The sequence below is a fragment of the Balaenoptera musculus genome, chromosome 2, assembly GCF_009873245.2.
Source record: "Balaenoptera musculus isolate JJ_BM4_2016_0621 chromosome 2, mBalMus1.pri.v3, whole genome shotgun sequence".
Taxonomy (NCBI): domain Eukaryota; kingdom Metazoa; phylum Chordata; class Mammalia; order Artiodactyla; family Balaenopteridae; genus Balaenoptera; species Balaenoptera musculus.
Genome location: NC_045786.1, coordinates 162,283,565 through 162,290,784, shown reverse-complemented (window position 1 = coordinate 162,290,784; position 7,220 = coordinate 162,283,565). Strand labels below are relative to the sequence as shown.

The 7,220-nt window shown below is 41.6% G+C and overlaps 1 non-coding gene across 1 annotated transcript; it reads left to right on the top strand.

Moving 5' to 3' along the window:
• Positions 1-452: 452 nt before the first annotated feature.
• On the top strand, positions 453-525 carry TRNAV-CAC. The gene has a single exon. It is a non-coding gene; the product is annotated as a tRNA-Val (tRNA).
• Positions 526-7,220: the final 6,695 nt, after the last annotated feature.

The window sequence follows — 7,220 nt, the reverse complement described above, 5'->3', positions numbered from 1 at the left end:
GAGTAAATCGGGAGACTCTGGGAAAGAAGGGAACACGTTTAGTTTCGTACAACAGGACAGGTGAGTGGGGGGGTGCTCAGGACAACTGGACACCTGTCTGGAGCTGTGAGGAAAGGCCAGGCAGCATGGCTGGAGGGGGAGAGCTGAGTCATTTGATTCAATCGCAAGAGTTTATATTTTGAGAATGAACGGGTTTCCTGAATTAACAATAAGCAGAAAGCAATCAAGTATTTCCCAGTATAAATGCTGGGGGCACTATTTATGTGGGTAATCTTCCTAGAAGTGTTTGAGATCACTATGACAAAAGTCATACATAAAGATTAGACTCTAGGTGAATCCCTAAGTAAATTAGTTCATTAATATTCATTATGAAGCTTAAAAATTAAATGTAAGATGTAAGACTCAAGATCAGGATAAAAGATGACCATCTAAAATTATAGTTATTAGGGACTTCCCTGGTAGCCCAGTGGCTAAGACTCTGCGCTCACAATGCAGGGGGCCCAGGTTTGATCCCTGGTCAGGGAACTAGATACCACGTGACGCAACTAAGAGTTAGCATGCTGCAACTAAAAGATCCCGCATGATGCAACTAAAGATCCCTCATGCTGCAACAAAGATCCTGCACGTGGCAACGACGATCCCGTGTGCCACAACTAAGACCCAGCGCAGCCAAATTAAATAAATAAATAAATATATTTTTAAAAGGGTATAAATGCTTTAAAAAATAAATAAAATTATAGTTATTAAATAAGCTTAAGATGAACAGATACATCAAGATGTCTCAGATTTTCAAAATTGCTTTCGCAGTGTCTACAGGCTGCAAGGGAAGCAGTTGCAGGTCCGAATAGCATGCCTCCGCATCCCAGCTTCTCTGCCTACATCACCCCCGCTGGCAGCCAAAGCAGCAGCATCTTTTGACCCTGTAACCTGCACTCAAGGTGGGGCTTTTTGGAAACTGATCTCCTGGGAGCAGATGTGTAGAAGTAGGCTGCTCTCCCAGAAGAGATGAGGGAAAATGATACGGTTAGTTCCCAAAATATCCAGGGCTGCCATCCACTCTCTACAAGAAATCACCACTCTGACATTTGGATTTGGGGAATTCACCAGTTCTGACTGGAGCCAAAGAGTCACACCTATTTCAGAGACTAAGGGTGGGACACATCCCTGAATCTTCGCTCAGTCACCCTCCCATGCTGTTGCCACCTTCCCAAAAGTTCTGGAGGTCATTGGGCAGGCCATGCAAGGTCCTGAGTGGGTCTCAGCTGGCACTGACCACAGTATAGCCATGAGCCACTCCAGCCAGAACTGAGCACGTGTCATGGCTTTCTCGGAACCTACACCCTCTGTTCACTACAACCTACGCTAGGTCTCTCCATACAGGCTCTTCAGATAACCTGAAAGCAGAGACTTTAAAATGGATTTTGTGCACTGTCGGTGGGAATGTAAATTGATACAGCCACTATGGAGAACAGTATGGAGGTTCCTTAAAAAACTAAAAATAGAACTACCATATGACCCAGCAATTCCACTACTGGGCATATACCCTGAGAAAACCATAATTCAAAAAGAGTCATGTACCACAATATTCATTGCAGCTCTATTTACAATAGCCAGGACATGCAAGCAACCTAAGTGTCCATCGACAGATGAATGGATAAAGAAGATGTGGCACATATATACAATGGAATATTACTCAGCCATAAAAAGAAACGAAATTGAGTTATTTGTAGTGAGGTGGATGGACCTAGAGTCTGTCATACAGAGTGAAGTAAGTCAGAAAGAGAAAAATACTGTAGGCTAACACATACATATGGAATCTAAAAAAAAAAAAAAATGGTTCTGAGGAACCTAGGGGCAGGACAGGCGTAAAGACACAGATGTAGAGAATGGCCTTGAGGACACAGGGAGTGGGAAGGGGAAGCTGGGACGAAGTGAGAGAGTGGCATGGACTTATATATACACTACCAAATGTAAAATAGATAGCTAGTGGGTAGCAGCCGCATAGCACAGGTAGATCAGCTCCGTGCTTTGTGATCACCTAGAGGGGTGGGAGGGAGACGCAAGAGGGAAGAGATATGGGAACATATGTATATGTATAACTGATTCACTTTGTTATAAAGCAGAAACTAACACACCATTGTAAAGCAATTATACTCCAATAAAGACGTTAAAAAAATGGATTTTGTGGGTACGTCTGGGCAGAGTGATTTACTTACCAAGATAATTGTTTGTGACACTTTCCAGGAGCTACATAACTTTTGGGATCCATTTAGATGGTTATGGCATAGGAAGTCTAAAAGCCCCTTGCTCCCCAGAACTTGAAACAACTGGAATGCTGTTGCTTATTTATTTTTACAGCACTTGTCTCTTATCAGGAAACATCAAATGACAAGAGAGGTGACTCAAGCCAAGGATTCCAGTGTCTGGTCCTATTAGTGGATGAACCATATTATTGGATGTACTATAGCTCTGTTCAACCTTCACTGATGTTTGGAATGAGGACCCTGAGATACATACCATGCTGCATCATTGAGGAAGGATCAGACAAGACATCCACCAGTTTTTACAGGTGTTATTTACAGTAAGTGTTGATGCAAAATAAGATTTTCTCCTTGACTCCCAAAAGCAAAATTTCCAGAACTGCCTTGGTCTGCTCAGCTGGAGGAACCAGGGCTGGCTTGGTGGGGACCTGTCCTGGGTAAGGGGCTCCTGGAGGCGCTTAGACAGGCCTCATCAAAGAGCTGGGTTTAAATCCAGGAGAAAGCAGAAGACAGTGTTAAGAGCCAGAGAAGCCATCCTGAGCATCAGGTACAAGGGTCAGGAAAGGCCGTAAGCAGAGAACAGGGTGGGGGACAAGAAATGAGGGGTCAGGTCAGACGGATGCTTGTATGACAGACAGTGACTTGGGACCAGCCCTGTGCCGGAGGAGGCAATGGCCCTGGGGGGCGGGGCGCGGGGTGGAGGGGGACCTGTTCTAATGGGAGGTGACCAAAGAGATGCGGGCAGATTGACCAACTAAGAGATGCCAGAACAGAATGAGGAAAATTCCAGAAAACAGAGGTTATATTTTTGAGACAGGAATAAAATTCCTGAAATTAGAGTTTGAAGTCTCCTTGTGTGATGGGTATTTTGCATATCTATGCACAGGACTAATAAATGCTTATTAGTTACATGGCTACCCCTTGTCTCAAGCACAGGCTTCCTTCTGGTGTTTTGTGTGGTCTGGTCTCAAATTGCCTGAGTAAGCGAGGGGCTGCCCGGGCTTCTGGGGTATTTGTGGTGCAGGGTCTTGTCATCAGGCCCATTTTTCTGAGGCGATAACAGGTCTTTGCTCCCTCCCTTTGTCCTTCCTTTTGAATAGTAAATCCCTCATGCCGGGTGAAAAGCCTCCCTTTCTATTGGCACATCTGAAGTTCCTGTAGGTTGAGGGTCAGGAGCAGAGTGGGTCAAGCTGGCTGGAAGGAGCCTGGGCCCCATGTGGCTGTGGGTTTTTCACAGGCAGTGGCTTGCCGGTGCTGAGTCTGGACTCCCACTGAGCCTGTTTGCTGCTTCTGTTGCCTTGTCAACCGCTTCTCCAGGCTCCTCACTGCGCTTCTCGCTCCTCTGTGATTGTGGGAGCAGTTCAGTGAGGCCCCCTCTAGCCTTTCCTCACATCGGCCTCACCTTGAGTTTTCCAGCTGGGGCCATGCACTACATGGGATGCTTCTCCTGGGAATGACACAGGGTTTTCAAGAGATTAAAACAAACAAACAAACAAGACAAACCCTGGGGGAATGTCATCTCTGTGTTATGTTCCCTCAGCCCTTAGAGCCCAGGGCAGGGCTAGGAATCTTGTCACTGCTGACTAAACGAAATATGGAAAGAAGTCAGATGCATGGAACACATTTAGGTGTTGGTGCAAAGCATGACCATCACTTCTGGCAGTTCTAAAAATTGATAGGATGATACGACATGTCAGTACTTTCAAAATCTCAGCCTCTTGCTAATACGCTGGATCCTAGAGATTCTTGCTTTTTAGTTCTATGGTTCGCCATGAACATTTGCAGTTATTCAAGGGCGGGAGATCAGGTTTTCCTGAACATTCTGATTCTGAAAGCTTCACTTCTGGAAGGTCATTCATAAGCCCACTAACACGGAGCCCAGTGTCGCTGGCTGGCATATTAGAGATGCTAATTTAGTTTTCTGTCTTTATTACATGATCCCTTTTAAAAGAAAAACTTCCCCAGTACTATTCATCCAATTGCTCAGTCTCATGCCATGATGTATAAAGTTTTACAGTAATTGAAAAAGCAATGAATAATACCCCAGCCAGTAAATAAATCACAAAGTTCATTAATTCAAAGCACTGAACATCAATTTGTAGAAGACTGTAGCACAGTGTAAAATAACATTACCTACAGTGTAAGAATGGGAAAGTGAGAATTAATTTTATTTTAATTTTTAATGCACTTAGCTCAAAAAAGATATTAAACATTAACATAATTTAATATATATGCTGGCATTTATTAAACCACTGATTCATGAACAAATTAAGCAACACATATTTTTTAAGTATTAAAGATTCAATAGTGATAATTAACTTGAATGTCAAAGAGGAAACCATTATCAGCACATTCTGCAGAATCCCCCAAAGATTATGCAACCCATATGCTGAAGGATTGTGAAAGGTTGCAATCAGCTACTTGATAATCCCAGGAGAGGTTGAAAGACATTATGCTTTCACTTGTTCTGATGAATCAGTTAGCTAAACGTTTGAGGATGGCAAAACATCAGGAGATGAATTTCTGTCCTTGATGCCAACTTTCACTCTAACAGAGAAAGATCTATTTCTTCTATTTAGGCAAATCAAGCTGCATTATGGAGGTTCTGTCTACAACATAACCATCGCTAATGATGCAGAAGGGAGGGCTACACTGGGAATGTTGCTTAGTCTGAACGACCATCACCACTAGGTGATTTCACTGCTGAGGTCTTCGAATTTGAGGGAGCTGCCTTGAATTTTGATTCTTTAAATACAAAAACTAACTCAAAAGAAGTAGCAAATTGGGATGATTTTTCACTAAAAGGAAAGAGTTGTCACTCTGGGGACTGAATTATTAGATAAACCAATCAGGGACTAAACCAACATATACTGTTATGTTGTTTTTTTCCTGGTTGTGAAAGTGCACTTTTTTTGTGAAATTCCACTTGGTTGGTGTTGAAATTGTGCATAGGATTCCAAGCTGCTAAAAAAAGGAATCTATTGTCTTTGAAATTTGTCAGTGTATTTGTCTATTCTAACAGGGCCTTTTGGCTTAAATTATGTAGTTTGATAGACTACAATAATCAAATTAAATGAATGAGTGCCAGTGTCCACAAAACACACCCATAAATTCTATTGGTTAATTAACACTTTTTTGGGCTTCCCTGGTGGCGCAGTGGTTGAGAATCTGCCTGCCAATGCAGGGGACACGGGTTCGAGCCCTGGTCTGGGAAGATCCCACATGCCACGGAGCAACTAGGCCCGTGAACCACAGCTACTGAGCCTGCGCGTCTGGAGCCTGTGCTCCGCAATGGGAGAGGCCGTGATAGTGAGAGGCCCGCGCACCGCGATGAAGAGTGGCCCCCGCTCGCCACAACTAGAGAAAGCCCTTGCGCAGAAACGAAGACCCAACACAGCCAAAAATAAATAAATAAATAAATAATAAAAATAAAGGAATTCCTTTTTTAAAAAAAAAAAAAAAATTAACACTTTTTTATGTTCATAATTTTTCTGCAAATGAATCTCTTCTACTCAAGATTGTAATCTGCCTCACATCAGTGGCCTCCGCTGGTGCACCCCGTAGAGTCACTTTGGCTCATAGTTTGTAATTATTTATGCAAAAAATTAGCAATCAGAATTTGAAATTTATTTAAATAATCCTGGAAGAAATAAATTTGGGACTGAACTGTCCTTTTGAAAATAACTTTTTTCTCCTTTATTATAAAGGTTAAAATATTCATTTTATATTATTCATAAAAATATAAAATTGAATATGTATCTTTCTCAGAGCTCCACTATCCAGATGTCACTTTGTTTACATTGGGGTACATAACCTTTTTTTTGCAAATATACATATATATATTTCCAAAAGTGTGGTCATACTAAGCCTATTGTTTTAAAACCTGTTAAGAGACATGTCATAGGGAATTCCCTGGCGGCCCAGTGGTTATGACTCTGTGCTTTCACTGCCGAGGGCAGGGGTTCAATCTCTGGTCAGGGAACTAAGATCCCCTAACCTGTGGGGTGCGGCCAAAAAAAAAAATGTCATGTATCGTGGCAGCTTTCCAGTTAACAAATATAAATCGGCTTCATCGCTTGTGAGGCTGCATAATATTTTACTTTCTGGACCTCTAGGTTGTTTCCACTTTTCACTATTTATAATAGACTGAATTGTGTTCCCCCCAAATCCGTATGTTGAAGCCCTAACCCTCAATGTGACTATATTTGGAAATAGGGCTTTTAGAGAGGTAATTAATGTTAAATAAGGGTGGAGCCTTAATCCAATATGACTGGTATCCTTATATGAAGAGGAAACAAAGCCAGAGCAAAGCCACGTGAGGACACAGCGAGAAGGTGGCCATCGGCAAGCCAAGGAGGTCTCAGGAGAAACCAACCCTGCTGACACCTTGACCTAGAAGCATATCTAAGATAAATTTTAAGATAAATTTCATGAAAAGGGCTAGTTCAAAAGTATTCCCTTCAGCATCTCTTCTTCCCCTCAACCTTCTTCCCCTCTATTTTCTCTTCTCCTTAACTTTTTACATGTATTACCAAATTTCCATCTAGAAGATTTCTACCAAGGTATCTTGCCACCATCAGTGTGTAATAATATCTGCTTTCTGCACAAACTGGTATTTTCAGTCTTAAAATCTTCACCATCATTTATTGTGGTGAAATTTGCATTTCTTTGACTATTAATAAGAACGCTATCTTTCCACCTGATTATTTGTAAATCTTTTGTGAATTGCATTTTTATTTCATTTTTCCCATTTTATCGGGGAGAGTCACATTTTCCTTATTCATTTATAAGAGCTCTTCATATGTCTTAAGGATATTAGTCCAGATGACCTAGTTTTTTTTAAAAAAATGATTGCTTCTCTTTTTACATTTGTTTGTGACAGTTTTCTGTAGTTCAGAAGTTTAAAAATTTAATCTAGCAAAAATTATTTTCTTTTTGGAATTTCTAAATTTGGTGTCA